The sequence below is a fragment of the Callorhinus ursinus genome, unplaced genomic scaffold, assembly GCF_003265705.2.
Source record: "Callorhinus ursinus isolate GAN/ISIS: 27379988/994484 unplaced genomic scaffold, GSC_fseal_2.0 scaffold64, whole genome shotgun sequence".
NCBI lineage: Eukaryota > Metazoa > Chordata > Mammalia > Carnivora > Otariidae > Callorhinus > Callorhinus ursinus.
This window is the reverse complement of record NW_027397126.1, coordinates 277,451-298,234: the sequence shown is the minus strand read 5'-3', so window position 1 is coordinate 298,234 and position 20,784 is coordinate 277,451. Positions and strand designations below refer to the sequence as shown.

General features: G+C 46.2%; 1 protein-coding gene across 1 annotated transcript in view; it reads right to left on the bottom strand.

Annotated features, from left to right (window-relative positions):
- Positions 1 to 20,754, bottom strand: part of FHL1 (four and a half LIM domains 1) — a 58,775-nt gene extending 38,021 nt beyond the window's left edge. Inside the window, exons 1-2 of the mRNA XM_025861557.2 lie at positions 20,616 to 20,754; positions 1,008 to 1,081 (exon numbers count right to left, since the gene is read on the bottom strand). The gene's annotated coding sequence lies outside the window, so the exon portion shown is untranslated. The remainder of the gene's footprint in view (positions 1 to 1,007; positions 1,082 to 20,615) is intronic.
- Between the last annotated feature and the right edge of the window lie 30 nt (positions 20,755 to 20,784).

The following is a 20,784-nucleotide window of genomic DNA, read 5'->3' as shown; positions in this document are numbered from 1 at the left end:
CCTTTAAGGTATGAATATCTATATATTTCAAAACATGTGAAGAATTCTACAGCAAGTCGGCGTCAGGGAAACAACAACGGCCAGCTCGTGAGCCTCTACCTTCACTGAAATCAACGCCCTACATCGAATGTGAGACTGAGCCCGGGGGGCGGGGAGGCAAAAGCAAAAATGCAGCAAGCCTTGGATGGATGAAAAGTGCAAATCCTGAGTAGTCTGGCGCTGGCACATGTCACCTCCTCTCCTGCAAACGTGTGGGGGAGGCTGGGGCCCAGAAAGCAGAAAGCCCAGGGCCCCTGACGCTGGGCCTGGATGAACCATCTTTGAGATTTGCAAAGGTGAATGCCCCGCCTCTCCGGGAGAGCACAGTAACCCTGAATCATCCCAGAGTTCGAGGTCAGCCCTGCGGGCTAAATGAAGACGAAGGAGGACATATGCTAAAGTGAAAGGGTCGCCCAAGGCTCTGAACTTCGGTTCCGATCTGCAAGCAACGTGCTGGCCCCCGCTGACGGAGCCCCACGGAAGCCCTCTCGGGCGTTGCTACCCTGCAATCTTACAGGACCAGCGCACACCTTGGCTCCTTGCGCCCCGGACAGCCGACTGGGTCGGCCCGACCCTCTCACGTGGTCGCCTGGGCAGCAATCTCCTCCCTCGATGCCACTACTGCTCCGCGGAGCTTTCCTGCTCCCTACTGTCCACGCTGGGGCATGAGCACCTCTCGATTCTCAGGCAGACCTTCTAACAGTTCTCTTGTGCTTGGCACATTCACTTTTCGTGCCCCCAAATTAAAAGCTAATGAGATTTTTCTCCCCCCTCGAAAAGACCTTCCCCAGAGAGCTAATATTTAGGATAAGCAGGGATATTGGTTGGATCAATTAAAATGAATCCTCTTCAGTCTACTATACAAATAAAGCTTTTTTTTTTTTTTTTTTTTACAGTGTCGACCCCAACATCACCCATTGAAAGGCTGAAGATCGGTGTTCGAATTTGTGACAATCAGTGAAACTTACCTCACGCTGGACGTGTGGACACTGGGATGTAGTCAGCAAGGGCTGGACACAGTGGACAACAACTTCCAATGCGCCTAAGTCAGGAAAAAATGAGAAGCAAGATGCAAAGTTAACTTTTCAGAAGAAAAGAAATTCTGAAAACAAAAACAAAAAGAAAACACCCCAAAGTCTACTTCTTTTGAAATGCCTCACAGTTAACACCTTCTACTTTGTATTTACAACCCTCAAAGTTAAACCGCCAAGACGTTCCGCATATTTCCCCACTGTCTGTTTATCATCTAACATTCCCACCGGCGGTGGATCTGGCCCCCTCATTATCAGGCTGTATTAGCTCAAACACTCAGCATTGTTAGCACAGTGAGCTCATGGCCTATTTCAGTTTTAAATTAACATTTGGCAATCACCCGGGTAATCAAAACAAATGACTCAGTCGTTTAGAATAGACTTATTAGTTGAGCCTTTTTTTCCCCCCTCTTTTAACATCTTTAGAATATTTTGCCACAGGAGGGCTCGGAGCCAGGCAGAATGTAGAACACAAGTCACCAGAGGAATATTTAGAGGTGTTGCCATGGAGACGAGGTGCTGCATGACCACTGAAGTTATCTCCAATCAACAATGGCATTAGGATGCGGGCAGGCGAGCAGGCTCATCCCGGCCAGGGGCGGAGGGCTCACATCACTAGGAAACAGGTGTGCCCTGTGCTTTTCCCATCACCCAAGCAAAGACAGTCCCCTGACACGCCACCCTCCACAGAGGCACCTCGCTGCCTTACCCCGCCCCTCCCCCCATAAGGGCCGGCTGGGGCTAAGGCGAAAGGAGGCGCGTGAAATCCTGAAACACAGACCAAGAGCACCTTTACATCAACTGTGAAATGGACATGAGCAAATGAGAACCGAGGAAAAGATGGCTCCCTGAGCATAGGGCCCCCCATCTGTTCTGTTCCCTGCTCTATCTCCATGCCTGGAACAGTGTCTGATGGACACACAGGAGACTCTCAGAAAGTATCTGTGGAGCGGTGTCTGGGTGGTGCAGTTGGCTAAGCCTCCGATTCCTGGTTTTGGCTTGGGTTGTGAGATCGATATGGGGCGGGGGGGGGGGGCCTGACTGACGCGGGGCTCTCTCTCCCTCTCCCTCTGCTCCTCCCCTTGCACTCTTTCTCTAAAATAAATAAAAATTACTTTTTTTTAAAAAAGAAGTATCTATGGAACAAGGCAGGGCAGACATAAACCATGGATTATAACCAGGCTCATGAATGCCCACCTCCCGCCCCCAACCAACCATTTCTGGGTTGCTCACCCAACAAGCAGGGGCTAGAGAGTTTTAAAAGCATTGCGTGCTGGAAAAGCAGTAGCTGGTCCAGTTAGTTCAATAAGCCGACGGGTTCGTCTGTGTAGAGATCTTAATGACAACTGTCACACTGAAGATAACCCTTCCCAACTCAGGACCGACAAGGGTGCTGATTAGAGGGACAGGTTCTTGGGTCCCAGATCAGAAGGCCAGAGGAAGGCAATCTGCTGCCAAGAGCCCAAGAGCTAGCTTTCAAAAGCAAATGTCTGAAAGGGACGGACTTCAAAGAAACACCTTCTAGTCCCCTTCCCACCTCTATTTACCTAGAGCTGGCATTTTCACATTCTGTCATATGAATATGTGTTACTTGTTTCAGGTCGTGTGTCGTCCATCCTACGGACCCTGAAGTGTCTTTGTCTTGGGGGCAGGGCCAGAAACCCCACCTCTCTTTCCTGACCCTACTTAGCAGGGCACGGAAACATATACAGAAAAGGCTTCGCCCCGTCTCCTTTCCCACTACCCACAACCCATTCGCACGGAACTCACTGTGTCTAGAAGGTGCCACACCCTTTCATGCTGGGGTGCGAATGCAGCATGGCACAGCTGTTCACACCTGGGCTCAAACACCGGCCCTGCCTCACAGCCACTGTACAACCTCTGAGCCTCATAATGGGAAGCTATCTCACAGAGCAGCTGTCAGGCAGGAGGGCAGCGCCTCACACAGACAGGGCGCTGAACAGGAGACAGGCCATGATCACCCCCAGGATCGCAGGCGCACCCTAAAAATGGTATCAAACTCGGGGCACCTGGGTGGCTCAGTCGTTCAGCGTCTGCCTTCGGCTGAGGTCGTGATCCCAGGGTCCCGAGATCGAGCCCCACATCAGGCTCCCTGCTCCGCAGGAAGCCTGCTTCTCCCTCTCCCGCTCCCCCTGCCTTGTGTTCCCTCTCTCACTGTGTCTCTCTCTCTGTCAAATAAGTAAACAAAATCTTTTAAAAAAAATAAAAATGGTATCAAATTCGGATAACAATTTCAGGCACTGCCACAAACACCTGGCACCAAATACGCCCCGTTCAGATTCAACCCAATGTAAACTTCGAACCCGAATCCATCCCACACCAGCCTTAATACGCTATTTCATTCTACTCCCCCTTCTGGAATGGATTTCTCCTGGAGATGGGATTTGATACACACTGGGCTCTACCCGGGGGAATCGGTTCTGAGCTTAAAGAAGCGGAAGAGCTTCTTCCCTAACACCCCAACCCTGCCAGGACCTTTTCCTGCCTTCTCGGTCTGCTCCCCAACCTCTACAAGTTCAGGCTCCGAGAGGCGGGTGGGGGAGGGGCAAAAGACCCGGCTTCTAGCAACCACACTAAGACCCGGGTTCTCCTTTCCGTAGGGAATCCTTGCATGTCATGTCCCCACACACCCTCCAGAGGGCAGAAGAGAAAGGCCCAAAGGCTGAGCAGGCAGAGTTCTCACACTGGGGTCCCCCATGGGCCCCCCCGCCCCCCCCCAGAGTTAGCAGAGCCATAGTTCGTGCTTTCCCTATCAAGCACTAGACCGCCAAGGGCAATAACAACGTGCACTGAGATTCCACCAGCATCTGTATCTCCGCCTCACTTTACCGCCGGGGCTAGTGTGGCCCACTGAACATGGAGTCGGGGAGGGGAAGATGAAGACGCTCGTGGCAGGTGGGAGTTGGGTACCCCTCCCGATCCGCGGTGTGTGACCGTGCCTCTGAACAGACATCATACAGATTGTGTTGACGACTGTGCACAAGTCAAAGAATAAAAACCCAACGGCAGCCAAACACACTGGGTATAATGTGATGACAGCAAAGTCAAACCCAAACACTTTAGGGTTAGTCATGCTTTAAAATAAATCACGTTCCTCTCATCCCACCCTGACAAAATTAATAAGTGAAATTACGCAAACCATTTATATGATTCCAGAAGAAGCCAGCAGCTATGTTCTAGTGACACTGAACATACGTAATCATTCTCCTTCAGGTTTAACAATAGTTTATCGGGGTCACAGACAGTGGTGACCCCATCACTACTGACAGCCAAGCTTAAACGATCCCCAGATCACCAGTCAACTGGGTGAATTACGTGGAAAAAGAAAATCCAGAGCCAGCAGCTGTTTGAATGAACCTGAAAGACCAGTTGAATCAATCAAAACGGATGAGCCCCACAGATTCATTGTCTCCTCTAAATTCTCTGAAACGTGATTGTCATGGTAACCATTCCTTAATCATGCTCTTCAGACTATTCTCTCTTACCTAAGAAACCAAAGAGCGGTGAACCCCAAACGTCTTCATCAGGTACACTTAGCCTGGCAACGGGCAGCTCAGACGTCTCATTTTTCCTACTTTTATTCAGGTGCTCACACTACTACGGTAGTCAGAAACACTGGCATTTGCACTGTGCAAAACACATGTTAAATGTTACCATAAATGCAATAAATACAAATGAGCTGGCCACGGGCTCGTTTCCTTTAGCAGAACTGATAAACCGGCTGTCATTCAGCAAAATAATTTCTTGGTAAAAATAAACACAGAAGAAAGATGCCTCATTTGTAGTAATTTCAACATAATTAAGATCTGTAACGTCATCAGATCTTTAACAACATATTAACTTAATAAACAAAAGCCGAAAGGATATTACGTTACAGAAACGCAATAAAATCTAATTTTGTGTTTTTATATTAGGGTTTAGTATAGAGTATATCACAAAACATACTCTGGAATATCATTTATTTATTCCACACAAGTTTCTAATCTTCATTTTATATGATATAATCATAATATTCTTCACAATTTTTTCTTTGTTTTACTTATCAATTTATTTTGAAGATCATTCCATATTGGTATACACAGAGCTGCCTCATTTTTAAATAGCTGTCTGGTAGTCCGTTGTAGGGGAGTACTATTGTAACTTTATTTTTTTTTAATTTTTTTTTTAACTATGTCTAGCTGGTTTGTTGTTTTTTTTTACAGAGAGAAAGAGAGTGAGAATCCTAAGCAGGTGCCACGCCGCGGGGCTCAATCTCACGACCCTGAGAGATCATGACCTGAGCCGTAATCAAAGAGTCAGATGCTTAACCAACTGAGACACCCAGGCACCCCACTTTATTTTTATTTCCATTAATTTATTTTTTTCTATTAATTTATTTTTATTTTTTGAGTCTAGTGGACACACAATGTTACACTAGTTTCAGGTGTACAACACAGTGATTCAACAAGTCTACACGTTAGGCTGGGCTCACCATTATTCTACACCATTTGGAAAGAGAAAGGTTTGATCCTTATTCAGTTTCAGAAAAGACAGGTTATATTTTTAAAAGATATCCACTAGATACACTACACGTTTAAAGTTGTGATCACTCTAGATCTTTTCCCTAGATTTTTACAGTTCCTTCAGAAAACTAAAAAGTGTACAGCTTTACCAAAGTTAGAGTGATGAGCCATTTTTAAACCTTGCATTGAAATACACATAACACTTTAAAATATTGAATTTGTTTTTATAGGTTGCCAAACTAGGTAAGGAAAGGTGCCTTTCCTTCCCGATATAGCATGACCTATAAATCAACAAAAGGTGGAAAGGTGAGCAGTGCCCTCACCATGACCCAAATAAACACTAAGAAGCCCTTTCCATGGGGCCATTAAGCGTCTGCCTTCGGCTCAGGTCATGATCCTGGGGTCGTGGGATCGAGCCCTGCACAGGGCTCCAGCCCTGCATCAGGTTCCCTGCTCAGCGGGGAGTCTGCTTCTCCCTCTCCCTCTGCTGCTCCCCCTGCTCGTGCTCTCTCTCTCTCTCAAGTAAATAACATCTTAAAAAAAAGAATACTTAAGAATAAAAAAGCCATCAATAACAGAAAAGGGGACACTAAAATTATCAGGCATCAGGAACAAATGTGAACAATGCAAAACAAAACAAACCAAATGGCGAAATCCAGCAAGAAAAATGAAGTGGCAAATATTTGCTAAAGTCAAAAGGTAAAACCTTAAAATTCTTGTCCTTTGCCCTAATGTCCAATGGTATTTTTGTTTTGTTTTAAAAATATGAAGATTGATGTCCTTTCAATGACTATTACAACAGCTCCCAAATAAAACAAATGATAAAATAAAAATTCACTTAATTGACTGATAGGCTCGAATTAGTCATTGCCAAGTTTACGACTTTCCCACAACTCCAAGCATTCTTTCGTTAAGAAACAGGATTGTTTCCCCTGCCATGATGACTGTGGGTAGCTTTCTGGGTGACTACAGTTCTGTATTTTTACATAACTCACTGGGGAATACCAGCTCCCTAACTCAAAGGATGAGCACAGATCCATAGAATGTGACAATTCTGATAGAAGCATCTAGAGAGTGCTGGCTCTCTCAGAAGTTTGAGAGGAAGTACTGGGTCAAAGACATTTTAATACTGCCCTCACTCCCACAAACCATCACCCAGTCATGTCTGTTTGTCCTGCCAAAGAGCCTCCAGACCTTCTCTTCCTTACAATCCCAAGTCCGTGATCCTAATTTGGCCCATCACCACTTCACACCTGGACCACTTCATCAGACATGCCCCCTTCTTCATACAGCTGCCAGAATAATTTTTCAAATGTACCTCCTTGAATGCATCGCTCCCTTCCCAAACCTTCCTCCATCATAATCTAAAGACCAAATTTCTAGCAAGAAATTCAAGGCCTTCCCATCAGACCCACTTTTCACCTTGCCCCATTCTCTACTCTGGCTTTGGCGGACTCCCGGCCAAAAGGTTTGTCACCACTGGAGAAGAACAGGTGCTTTGGCTCATGCCCCCCTCCCCTTAAACCAGAGATTCTCAAATTCTGGCTGCACCTGCAGAGCCAGAACCACTAGCGACGGCTGGGTGCCCCCCCCCAACCAAATTCCCTCAGATGAATCTAATGTGTAACCAAATTTGAGAACCACTACCCCCAATTCCTCTAACCTGTAGCTGTGAAAGTTTAGTGGGCATCAGGGTCTCCAGGGGGAGTGGGAGTTGTCCAAACACAAAGTGTTGGGCCCCATCCCCAGTGTTTCTGATTCAGTAGGTCTGGGGTGGGCCCATGAATCTGCATTTCTAACAAGCTCCCAGGTGATGCTGATGGTCCAAAAACCCCACCTGGAGGAATAGTGGTCAGTAGTTAAAATTAGTAATAGTACACATATGTACTGTATACATACTACAGTAACTATCGTGGGTACACTTCATTTGGCTCTCCACCACACCCTTCCCGTGTCTCTAACAACTTCTCCAATTAGAATGGAAATTTCTTGCTTGAAGAGATCACTTTTGTTTTTAATAACTCTCCACAGCATCTAGCAAGCTTAGCCAAGTGCCTTGCACATAGAGTAAGCGCTCAGTAAACATTTGCCGATTTCATTTTATGACGTTCTCTGGCTCCTACTTTATAAGCTGGGTCTGGCACTCCGTGACCTGTTCCCTCACACGTGGGCAAATGGGCAGCCCTGCTCCAGTCAATTAGCCACAGAGTAAATCCTCCACATCAGCGTGCACTCTGCTGGAATCTGCTACAGGGACAAGAATAAACACACAAAGAAAAATGGCAGGGGCTTTAAAAGTGGAAGGAGTGAGAACTTTATAAGGGGACGCAATTCCACTTTTGAGCTGCGTTGTCAGAAAACACTTACAAAGTACCCCTAGGATCCATCGTCCACCTCACAGTCCAGTGGAGCAGTAAAAAACCCCACCGTTAGGGAAGGGCGTTGCTCTCGTAGTTTGAATGCTTAGGCCAACAGTCCCCCAACTCTTTTGTGCTGAGGTCCTCCTTGTTCCTTAACAGAAAATCCACAAGGAACGGAATTACAGGTGAAGAGCAGACAGAGGGGAAGGAAGAGATGAGGGGCCAAAGGGCTGGGAAAGGCACTCAGGCAAGCAGCAAGGGGCAAGAGGGTGTTGTCACAGGCGTGCCCGGCACGCCCCGGCCACTGCACCTGCCCGGCCCTTCCAGCTATTTCCCCTGCAGTTTGAGGGGGAGGAGCAAGACTACTGGAGGCCTTGAGACTCACCAAGCCTGTCTATACCTACGAGGCAAATACATTAACGATGTGGTTGGATGGTCACTTTTGCCACATCTACGACAGCCAGGGATTTCTGTACCATCAAGTCAGCTGCAGGCCACGGTATCCACGGGGAGGGTGACCACGAAGAGTGCGCTGGCCGTGCCTCGATTTGGTCACCACTGGTAGAGAGTAACCCGTGATCTTGGCAGCTGACCTGGACTCCCCCAGCGTCCACATGGATTGTGTGACTCAGGGGAGAGCTTATTTCTGTGCCTAACAGAGGTAGGGGCACAGGAATCGTCGGTCAGTGAAACCACGTGGTGGCATCAAGAAAAAATACAAAGAAGTTTATCTAATAACAAGTGTGACGGTAAGTATACACAACAGATCCATACATAAAAAATTACTTCTGATACGTAAAATAAGTTTTAAATAGGTGAGCTCTAGGGTGCCCGGGTGGCTCAGTTGGTTGGGCGACTGCCTTCGGCTCAGGTCATGATCCTGGAGTCCCGGGATCGAGTCCTGCATCGGGCTCCCTGCTCGGCGGGGAGTCTGCTTCTCCCTCCGACCCTCCCCCCTCTCATGTGCTCTCTCTCTCTCTCTCTCTCTCTCTCTCTCATTCTCGCTCTCTCAAATAAATATCTTTTAAAAAATAAAAATAAAAACAAAAAAAATAAATAGGTGAGCTCTATAACCAACTGTCCCCTTTATTCGTATTTTTTCAGGCAACTCTGGAGTTTTTCACTCTGGGTCTAATCACAGACCCAATGGGACACATTCTTTGATCAACCACATCCCCGAGGTATCCATTCCTTGGGTGATCACCTTCATTTATGTTCTAATCCTGGATGTCTTATCAGTTGTTTCTCTTCTAGTCTCCCTCAGTCTCAATGCCCCTCTCAGAACCCATCCCCTGACCTCTGCTTACTACCACCTGCCACAGAATGTTCTGTGGTTTTGGTTTAGTTTTTAAGTAAACTCTATCCCCAGCATGGGGCTCAAATTCATGACTCCGAGAGCAAGAGTTGCATGCTCCACCGAGCTGGCCAGGCGGCCCTAGAATGTTCTGTTTTTACAGCCAACTCAAGAAAGCAACACATACTTGCAGTTGCTCATAATAATCACCCGGTTTCAGTATACAGAAACCAATTACAGTAAGACCTTAAAAACCCTAATCTTCTCACCCGGGCTTCCTGGCGAGCTGGCCACAGTGAATAACTGCATGGAGGTTCTGGTGTTGGGTCTTATGCTACCACAAGCCATGCGATAGCCTTTGGCCCAAAGCAATCCAACTCTGGCCAGGATATTGGCTCAGACGACGCGTGAGCTCACCAACCGTCACTGTTGCTCATGACACCATAAGTACAGGGTCAAAAAAGGGATCATGGGATTGTAGGGCAGGGAATTATGTTAAGTCCAGGGCTCTTCTCCAACACAAAGATGGCATGACGTCCCAATGGTGGCAGACAAAGCAAGGCCCAACCCAATGCTCATGCAGACCTGTCCAGTAACTACTATGCAACCAGCCAGTGGTCAGCAAAACTGAGCCGCTCCCTTGGAAGCTCACCCTTCCACTTTGCGGGGGAGGGGGCCCAGGATACCAGTTACATCACTCCAGGAGAAGCACTTCTCTTATGTTACTAGCACTGAAAAACACACACTGCACTTCTACCTGCAAGTTAACATTAAAAATATGCCTGATATAGTCTTTGTATTTCTGAATCTTAAAGGGTTTTTAAGTAGATTTTGGGGGCAGTTTTAGGTTTGCAGGGAAATTGAGCAGAAAGTACAGTTTCCATCTCCCTCAACACCTCCCTCCCGATTTCCTTGGTTAATATTTTATATTACCATAGCACGTTTGTCATAACCAATGAGCCAATATTCACACTTTATCATTCCTTAAAGTCCATAGTTTACATTGGTGTTGTGCATTCTACGGATTTTGACAAACGTTGAAGGTTTTCTCCCCTTTAGAGTACATGCTGAGGAGCGATGAATCACCTACCTTACCTCGAGACAATTGTAATTGCTTTAGCTTTGTAAAGGGAAGTTTCATAGGATTATAATGTAAATCATTTGCTTCTTTTTAATGATTCATGGTTTCAAAGTTTGTCCCTCCCATAGTCCACAAACACATTCACCTCTGATTATCTGAACACCAACCATTCACCACTCTCAAACCTCCAGCACGGCCTCAAACTTGAAAGGAGTCTGGAGAAATGACTGGACCACAAAACAAAAAGTAAGAAAAACAGCCTCCGAAATGATAGCTGACATGTTGGAATTAGTCAGTCTGTTGGCAACTCAGTCTGGAGAGGTTTATAAAAACAGCTCTGTCATGAGAAAGCAGAGCAGTGTGAGAGCAGGAGCATCAGGAGACGGAAAAGACAAGGAAGAAGAAAATGGGGAGCGGAAGACCGGGCAGGGCAGATGCAGTGGCATGCAGGAGCGACAGATGGACACTAGCTGGACAGCCAGATGCAGAGAACAGTGATGTGGACTGTTTTCGAAGGGGGAAGGGAGGAAGGGGGACAAACTGCATCTCAGTACTCTGGCCCCGAAATTGCCTAATTATTCTTCCATCTCAATATGTCAATGGGAAGGCAACGTTTAACATATCAAAAGCTTGCTTTGCACCTAAGCGCGGAAAGATGGTACGCCTTCCACCCACAAAAACATGCCCTCTGAAACCTTGTGGAAGACTCAAGGGATGGGGTTTGTTTATTCCTGTATACTGGTTATGTATATACGCTAGCTAGAGGTGTAAATGGAGAGAGATGCAAAATATTTACTCTCTTTTTTTTCATGTTTACTTTGTAAGTGTGAAGCAAAATTCAAATTATTTTATTTGTCCTGTTCTTGGAGGATGTGACAGCTCATGGTAACTACTTTCGAAGAACATAGACCACTTTTCTGTTTTTATCAGAATCGTTTCTCTCTGGGCTGGAATCTGATCTTACAAAGTGGCTCTCACACCAAAGCAGATCAGTGCTTGCCTGAGGATGGGGGCAGAGAGAACGTAAGGCCAAAGGAGCACAAGGAAAGTTTTGGGGGAGTGATAAAAATATCCTACCTCCTGATGGTGGCACTGGTTTAATGGGTGCATACATCTGCCCAAACTCATCAAACTGTATGCCTTAAGTGGATGCACTTTATCGTCCATAAATGATAATCAATGAAGTTGATTTTAAATTATCTCGATCATTCCACAATGTACATGTGCACCACATCATCATGTGGTACCCTTTAGACATATGCAATTTGTTGATTATTCTTTAATAAAGTAGGGGAAAATTTGACATTAAAAAAGGGGCTCTAGCTGGAAAAAAGGGGGGGGCTCTAACAAAGGCAGACAGCTTTATCCGTAGATGCAAGTATAAACGTTCACCTCCTATTAGATATTTGGCTGCTGGGTTTCTTTCCTTCGTGTGGTGAGGGGTGCTTATTACTACATTGCAAAATTCCTTCCCAGGTCCAGGATTTGAAAATTTGAACTGACCCTGGCATCTGGAGATGCAGAATCGCTGACAAGGAACTTGGTGTCCCCTTAGCTTCCAGAAGCTACCTGGCTGAGGAACTGATCATTTTAGGTATTTGAAACTACAGTTATTTACAGGCTGTTTCTTAGAAGCTGTTGAAAAACATAAAATCATGTTAATTCAAATCTCTAAATCCACTAGCATGGCTTAGTGATGCAGAAATGTTTGGACTTGGGGCGCCTGGGTGGCTCAGTTGGTGAAGTGCCTGCCTTCAGCTCAGGTCATGATCCCAGGGTCCTGGCATCGAGCCCCGCATCGGGCTCCCTGCTCGGCGGGAAGCCTGCTTCTCCCTCTGCCTCTGCCTGCCACTCCCCCTGCTTGTGCTCACTCTCTGTCAAATAAATAAATAAAATCTTTAAAAAAAAAAAAAAAAGAAATGTTTGGACTTTATGGCTGCTATGTGTATGCCTGTGTCTACTTTTTGGTCTCTAGAACCTGGGAGGGGAGGAGACACTTGTTACTTCCCTTCACCTGGCCACGTAGAGTGCAGGTGATGGATTATGCCTGGGTTTCACAAACAAGAATGATGTATAAAACCAATCCTCGGTGTCTTCCTAATGAATCACACATTTCCAAAGCGACACGAGTCAAGCCGTCTTATCCACACCCGAAAACTGAAAGTGAACAACAAGTCTTAATCAATCAAACACAGAACTTTAGTTTTGTCCTCTCATCAAATATCACCTTGACGATAAAACCTGTGTACTCCCAGCTATCATGTTCTTAGTATTGAAAAGTAAATTTAAACCCTTGTGGCTGTTACAAATTCTTGTGATTATGGTGCATATGGAACGGTTTCTGGCTTGGAATATACGTAAGACGCAGGGAGTTTTTATGTGGGTAAATAAAATATGAATTCTACTAGCACTGAAGTGCTGACAACAAAGACTTATTCTGAGTGTTCTTTTTCTAGGTTTCACCGCATTTAAAAACCAGTGCACGTATATCTTCCATGCATTTTAGATCCACGGCAGTTCAAAAATGAAGCACAAGCAAATCTCGCTGGTTTAAACACAGAGGAAAAGCCCTTTTCGGAAGAGAAATACGGTGTACTCCAGGACGCCAGGAAGAGCTGGTTGCTCTCCGACAATGCACATACTCATTAGCAGGCAATAATGAGGAACAGGAGTAAAAACAACTTAAGAACACACCCCTAGGCAAGGGTACAATTTTCTCATTTGTTCAAATGGTAAGCCCTTGGCAATGAATATCCAATCCATACTCATTATCTCACGTAACTGTAGCTTTGCCGGGGCCCTGTCTGTAGACGAGGGAGGATGTCGTGTTCGCGGGTTTCTGTGTCTATGCAGCCCGCGTGATCTCCATACGTAGTGTGTGCTTAATTCTAGTCTCCTGGTGACGTTTCCCTACCGAGGGACGTCAGCTCCCCTTACCCCACACCTGCTCTGGAGAGCTGCTTCCCCGCCGTGCCAGGCAGAAAATACCTGCCCGGCCTGGGGGTGGGGTAACCCTAACACTGGCAAGTGGGGTCGGATGAATGGGGCGATGTGGCTACACGCTGAGCCCAGGAAAGGCAAACGGGGAGAGTCTGCCGGACGGAAAGGGGAGTGGCCCCAAGAGTGAGAGACACACAGACCAAGGAGACACAGAGAGAGCGAGCTACAGGAAGAAAGAAAGGGTAGGGGAGGAAAGAGAGGGAAGCTTACTGACGGATTTCAGAGGTGCCACATTACAACCACCACTCTGGGGGCCTGTGTTAGGCAGCATTTGCTACGATTTTGTTAACTTCCTACCTAAGTCTGGAAGCAGATGCCATCTTTAAAATTTCCTGCCCACAATTTGAACAGACATCCCACTTTATAAAGGAAAAAAAAAAAATTCCTGCAACAATAGCCCTGTGGTCTTCCAGACTACCACATGGGAAGACTCTCATAAAGTCATTTTTCACTTCTGCGACTACAGGTACTTGGTACTTGGCGACTACAGGTACTTGGTACTTGGCTCCATAGGCCGGGGGGGAATTAAACTGAGGGCTAGACGCATTAAAGAGGTTCCCCACTACTAACACTCAATTTCAATTTCAATAAAGCAAACAAGAGGACAAATTCCTGTAATGCTCCCAGCTGATTTTTTTTTTTTTTTTGGTAAAGATTTTTTTTAAGTCCTCTCTACGCACAGTATGGGGCTCGAACTCACAACCCCAAAATCAAGAGTCCCAGGCTCTACCAACTGAGCTGGCCGGGTGCCCCTACTCCCAACTGTTTTGATCATTTTCTGAAATTGGGAAATACTTGGCCTTTTTGGTATCCTTTAATATAGTTAACATACTTCCACCATAAAAGTCTGTTCTTTTGAGGGACAGGCCAACAAAAAGTTCGTGACTGCAAAGAGTTTTTATTTAGGAAATAAAAACTTACCCATGTACAGAAGACCTAACACTTCAAACGGGAACTCCAACACTAACACACTGTATGACCTGGAAGCAGATGCTCGACCTCTGTGAGCCTCAGTTTACTTATCCATAAAAGGAGGGGAAGTGGGTCCTGACAGCCCTTTCTAGCGTGGGAATTCTATCACTCAAGTTGGAGGAGGAGAAATTTTAAGGAGCGTATGTGATCGTTCTCCAACTCCACAGCACTGTTCCCATTTCACTCCTTAGGACTATGACTTCTCTCTAGAGATACAATAGCAACTCAAAAAACCTTTTGGTAAAATTCTTAAAAAATGACTTAGGCTACATTTGCAAGTTGGACTCTCTGCAGTGCACTCGTTCAAATCCACCTTTAAAAAGAAATACAAAAAAAAAAACAGTCACTAATCTATGGGTGGTAGGTTATAACTGATTTTTCTATTCTTAAGCTTTTCTGTATTTTCTGAACTTCCCTACAATGAAAAAGTACCACTACTGTCATGAAAAAGTTGGAGTTTTTAAAGGATTTGTGCATTCTTGCAAGTTTTATCAGCTTTCTCAAGTCTACTCTAAAATCATGAGGGGGAGGGTACAAAATCCGTATCATGATGCATGCCCATACCCAGTGCCTGATCACCCCAGTGGCTGATTGCTGCAGTCCGAATCATGACATTATTATTATCATCAGAATCTATGGCTCCCAGACCTATGTGGAAATCAAAGCATGCATTTTATCTAAATAACATTGCATTTTTTTCCCCCCAGCACCCTGGCCCTTGAGAATCATGGTTGAAATTCCTTTCCAATTTAAAGTAAATGAAATGAAACATGAAGTCCTCCTTCTACCCACAAAAAACAAAAACAAAAACAAAAAAAACTGCTTGCCAGACAAAACATGATTGTTATTGGGCTGTTTTGTTTTTTTTTTAATTTCTCCTCGTTATGTTCGAAAACACATCAAAAGTTAAAATAAATATTTAGCTGTCAAAACAAAACACACCCCTCATATGGAAAACCCAAGTACGAGTTTGATGACGTTTATTATAAAAACAACTTCCATAGCAAAAACAAATGTTTAAATTGTTTAAAAAGATGACAGAACCAAATGCTGTCATTACTAAGTTCTACAAGAGAGTCCTAAGAGGTAGAAGGTGAGCCGCAGAAAGAATATAAACACCATTAGCTAATTTCCAGTGTCATGGTTATCAAAACAGTATGTGAAAAATTCAAGTAAGATAGCAAAGAGAGCAAATGAAGTTCTCCAAAATGACAATTACAGGCTTAGTTCGGGTAGATCCCTAGAACAAATTCCCTGTTGACCTCAATTCTCATCAGTGGAGGAAAAGACAGTGATTCACCTCCCCATTCTTTACCTCAATATAATCCATCACCTATGACACGTTACCTCTGAAGTCTTTTTTTAATCCAGGACCAGTTACTCACCTTTCTGCAGCACGCTCAACTCACCCCCCTACACCGACCCCAAGATTTAGAAAGCAGCAAGGCACCGGGGCTTAGTCATGGGACTTACGTTCAAGAAAGCAGCAAGGCACCGGGGCTTAGTCATGGGACTTACGTTCAAATCCCAACTCTCCCACTTAATTGTGCAATCTTAAGACAAGTTACTTTCCTAACCTCATCTGTGAAATGCGCATCGTTCCTTTGCAGAGTTGCTGGGAGGATCAAATTACACAGTGGGTGTAAATTCAATGAATGTATTTTCTAGAACTATAACAGGCCTTCAAGTAATGTCAGTTCCCTTTCTCCCCCTACTCCTGGCCACTTACTTCCAAGTATGATCAAATTTAAAGTTCATGGTTTTAATTACTCTCAAGCAAGCTCAATGGTATATAGGACATGTAGTAATTTTAATGTTGTTAAGTAAGATTTTGAATGGAGCACGCCACAAGGGAGATGGTACGACGACGTTGTGCTCAAAAACCATGAACTTCTTGAGGAGTAAGATGATCTTATTTTTGATGTCTGCTTCCAACCCTGACCAGCCGAAAGACCTGAAGCAAGTCACTTTGCCTCTCTGAGCCTGGTTCCTCATGTATAAGATGAAAAGAATATAGAATGTACACAAGGGCCTGCCTGGCACAGTGCAAGTCCCGTAGATGGTACCTCTTACTGGTCTTTCAATCATTCAGGTCGATGTACTGGGACTAGTCACTTTTAAGACTCGTAGGGTGAGCTCTGCAAACACTGAATGTCTCGTCGAGACGCTGTTACTGCTTTCTACTCTGCCTGAAGTTACGTTTTACTGCATCTCATAGAAGGAATTCCATCAACCTCAGCACAACTTCCATTTCAGGTCAGGTAATTCTTTGTTGTGGGGGCTGCCCCAGGTGATGTAGACTGTCGAAGCCAAATCCTTGGCGTCCACCCGCTAGACACCAGCAGCATGCCGCATTCCAATTCATGACAGCCAAAAATGTCTCCAGACATTGTTCAATGTCCCGTGGGGGGGGGGGGTGCAAAACTGCCCCAGTTAAAAACTACTGGTCTAGCACTATCCACAGACAGGGCAATGCACAAAGATCTCAGGAGGTACCCCGGCAGGAGGGCGAAGGTTTACTAGAGCTACTCCTCAGTATCATTCACTCTTCTGGGCATCATCATCCATTATCCATAACCCAAAGCTGACCACAGAATAATTTTGTTTGGCCCCATCTGCTGTCAGAAGATGATTTTAAGTCACGGGAAGGAATGCTGGCCTGGCCACTATCTCCTCACAGCTCCAGGAAGTGATAGAAAGTGTGGACCTTAAATCAGGAAGTCTCCTATGTCCTATGTACTTCACCTAAAACGTTCTCTTTTGCTAAAAAAGGCCATAGGCCTTAAGACCCTTAAGATGACTTATAAACCAGACGCCTGGGTGGCTCCGTCGATTAAGCATCTGCCTTCGGCTCAGGTCATGATCCCGGGGTCCTGGGATCGAGCCCCACATCAGGTTCTCTGCTCAGCGGGGAGTCTGCTACTTCCTCTCCCTCTTCCCTGCTTGTGCTCTTTCTCTCATTCTCTCTCTCTCTCTCTCAAATAAATAAATCTTTTTTTTAAAAGATGACTTATAAACCATATTATTACCCAAAATGAAAAAGTATGTCTTAGTTGGGAAGGTGAGGTACTATTTATACCATGAATATTTCCCTGGCCAGAAATGACTCCACTGTGCACATGGTTGAAGCATGTTTAATGTATGTAAAGTGCTATGTTAATGCCCCAAAGACCCTGGACACCCCTTGATTATTCAAAACAAATTCATGGTCTGTTTTTCGTTTTAATAACTGCCCCAAAAGGCGGGAGCCATTTCTTATCCACCATGTATCCCTGCACCTAGAGCAGAGCCTCCAACACAGGTGGCAACTCAGTAAACGTTCGTTGAATAAATGGTCATACAGTCTGCTTAATTAAGTATTCCGCTGACAAAAAAAAAAAAAAAAAGAACCTTTCTTTGCTCTTGTCCAGCAGGAGCTGAAAGAAAGGAACTTTTTAAGAGAAAATAATTACAGCCTACTCCCTTTTACCCTAAATCCAAACAACTGGAAAGTTCAATTAACCAAAAAAATTTTGTAGGCAAAAGTTGGGGGAAAGCAGCCAAAGAGATAAGGCCTAAAGTTCAAGCAAGCACAAACATTTGTTCAACTCCCAATGTTGCTGGCACCAGAGGGGGGATAAGGGAGGGGTGTGGGGCAGAAGGGAACCAGGAGGTGGGGAGCAGAAAAACAGGGATCGGCCTCTGAAGGCTGGCTTCCATTCTTTCAACAAACTGTTACTTTTTTTTTAATGTCAAAACTTTAGGGGTGAGGGTCAAATTTATGCAAAGGCTTGATTTGCCAATTATTCTTCCAATGGCTATAAGCAAAATCTTTGAGACTATTTAGAAAGATATTTGATCATACTTTCATTAATTTCTGAGATTTCTTCATCTTTTTTCCCCCTCCAGTCCTGCAGGGCAAACAACATGTTCTCAAAAAGCTGGCTAAAGACATCGATTTACTCCTCTTGTCTGGAGAAACTGAAGTCCCCAACACCCATCAACAGGCTTCCCTCTTTTTACCACTCTTAGCATTCTATTCCTAAGAGAGAAAACAATCAGACTTATATTGTATTTTTAAATGCGTAAGTTTTAGATTGTTGCCTGTATACAGAATGTGTATCGCAGTAACGTTAGAAATGGTGCATTTAATAGTGCTTATTTAAATGCATTTCATCAATCTGAGATCAGAATCTCTATTTCCAGTTCAGTATTTCCAGTAAACAAAGTAATTATTTAAGTGGTCCATTCGTTTGGTAGATAACTAAATTAGCTCCAATGCACTGGTATCATACAAGAGGAATCTTACACAAATTTTTTTGAAAGTTTCACTCAAAAATCTAGACTTGGTTAAAAAAAAAAGCTTTCCTTCTCCAAAAATTCAATATGGGAATGGAAGCGTAGAATTTTAAAAACCATATATGGTTACAGATCCTATATGGCAGTCTTCGACTACGTACTTATTGCAAGGCAGTTTGCACAAATCATGGCCCATCTGACCAATTTCCTGTTGCATAAAGATTATATTTGCTCTTAAAAATGTTAAATAACCATTTTTAAAGACTGAAGGTAAAGACTAGATTGGAACCTTATGCAACCAAAATGGGAAAGCACCTATAGTCTCACCACATTAAAGGCGTATGCCTTTTTAGTACGTACTCTTCTTAAGCAAATACAAGCATGAGTTTTCCAAAGGCGAAGCTACCATCCCAGAAGCCCTTGCTTCTTCAGTGTAAAGAATGGGGAGGGTTCTGTTCCTGGAGAAGATGAGTTGGGGAGGGAAAGGCTCTGCAAAATTCCAAGGGATTCGTAATTTAAACTTCTGCTATTCTGCAAATGTTCACATCAAATTTACATTAAAACTGTCTTAATCAAGATAACGAAAAAAAATTATTCCTACTGCTCTATAAGCTTGCCATAGATTTGATAACCCAGGGAAGAATTACAGGCAATTACGAAATGATGGCTCCAATTAGGAAAACTGGATCTTTTCCAAATTCAAATCAAAGGGGGCTCAGAAAATCCCGATGGAATAATTTAAGCGAATAGAGGGGACTTCCAGCAAAGACATACGTTTATTCTATTTCTACCTCTTCTAAAAGCCAAGCAAAATGCTAACACGACGTATATCTCTTGCCCTTCAGGAAATTAAAAAACCAAACCTGGAGTCCCCTTTATAAACCCTGTTCCCTCTTCTTTTCCCAAGGGGTCTCCCTGGCACAGGGTTTTTATTGTAAAGGGCAATCCAAACAAACCTGAGAAACTCGCACAGTCCCCAGTGCAGAAAATAATATAGCACTGAACACGAACCACACACAGTCTTCCCTTGCTCCTTTGCAAACCTCTACCTAGTCCTGGACGGCTGAGAAGAGGTCACTAGGAATGGAAGGGAAAGAGAAGGAATGGAAGAGAACGAGAAACTTCGAAAGCACAAACCTCTCTCCCAGAACCTAGAACAAACAGCACCTTGTAGGGATTTCACGCTTTTCGAGGCGGAAAGGTCACACCCTGCAGTTCTGAAAATCCACCTTCTAAGGCTCAACCCACGTGACAGAACCTTCCTCTGGCTTCTCTAGGTTCCACGCTGGAGCTGAAATCCCCCACTCTCCCCACCCCCATTCGCCCTCCCCTCAGTAGGAAGACCCGCTGCGGACCCTCCCTGCCCCCCTCACTTTCTCTGCACCCCACCCCCAACTCCTCCAACCGCCCCCAGCATCCCCGTCGAGAAAACCCCGCGAGCCCGCTCGCCTCCACGCCCGCTCGTCCCCACCCCCGCCCTCTTCGTTGTGCGACGCCGGGCAGGTCCCCCCTCGTTCCCTCCCCATCCCCGCCACCCCAGAGGAGCACGCCCGGGGGGGGGCGGGGAGCCCCCGCCTCGCGCCCCCAAGCCATCCCGGCTGAGAACACCTAGGGGTGCCCCCACCTAACCCCGCCCCCACCGCCCTCCAGCCTCCGGAGGAAAACCAGGGGCCCCTTTCCCCCGCCCCGTCCCCCCATTCCGCGGAGAAAGCACCCGGAGCCCCCCTGGCACGCCCGCTCCCCCGCCCCCACGCCACTCCCTCCCCAGTCGCTCCCCATCCCCACGCCCGCCACCACGGTGGCGCAAGCCCGGGGTGGCCGAGGCACGCACCCGAGGGGACCCCGCGGCCCCCACCCCGGCCGGGCGGCCGAGGGAGGCCCGAGGCGGCAGGTACCCGCCGCGGCAGGCCGGGCGGCCGGGGCGGCGGCGGGGCAGGGGGGCGGCGGCGGGGCAGGAGGGCGGCCGCTCCCCCGGGCCGTGGGACCGGCGGGCGGGCGGCGCACCCGCACGCACACGCGGAGAGAAAGCGGGCTTACTGCCTGGCGATGCTCGCCCGCGCAGCTGTCTCGGCGGCGGCCGCTGCCTGCACCGAAACCGAGGCGCGGCGGCGGCGGCGGCGGCGGCGGCTTCGGCGGCGGCTGCGGACTGAGCCCCCTGGGCCGGGCGCTGGATGTAGGGCGCGGGAGGGGCGCGAGGGGAGGGGCG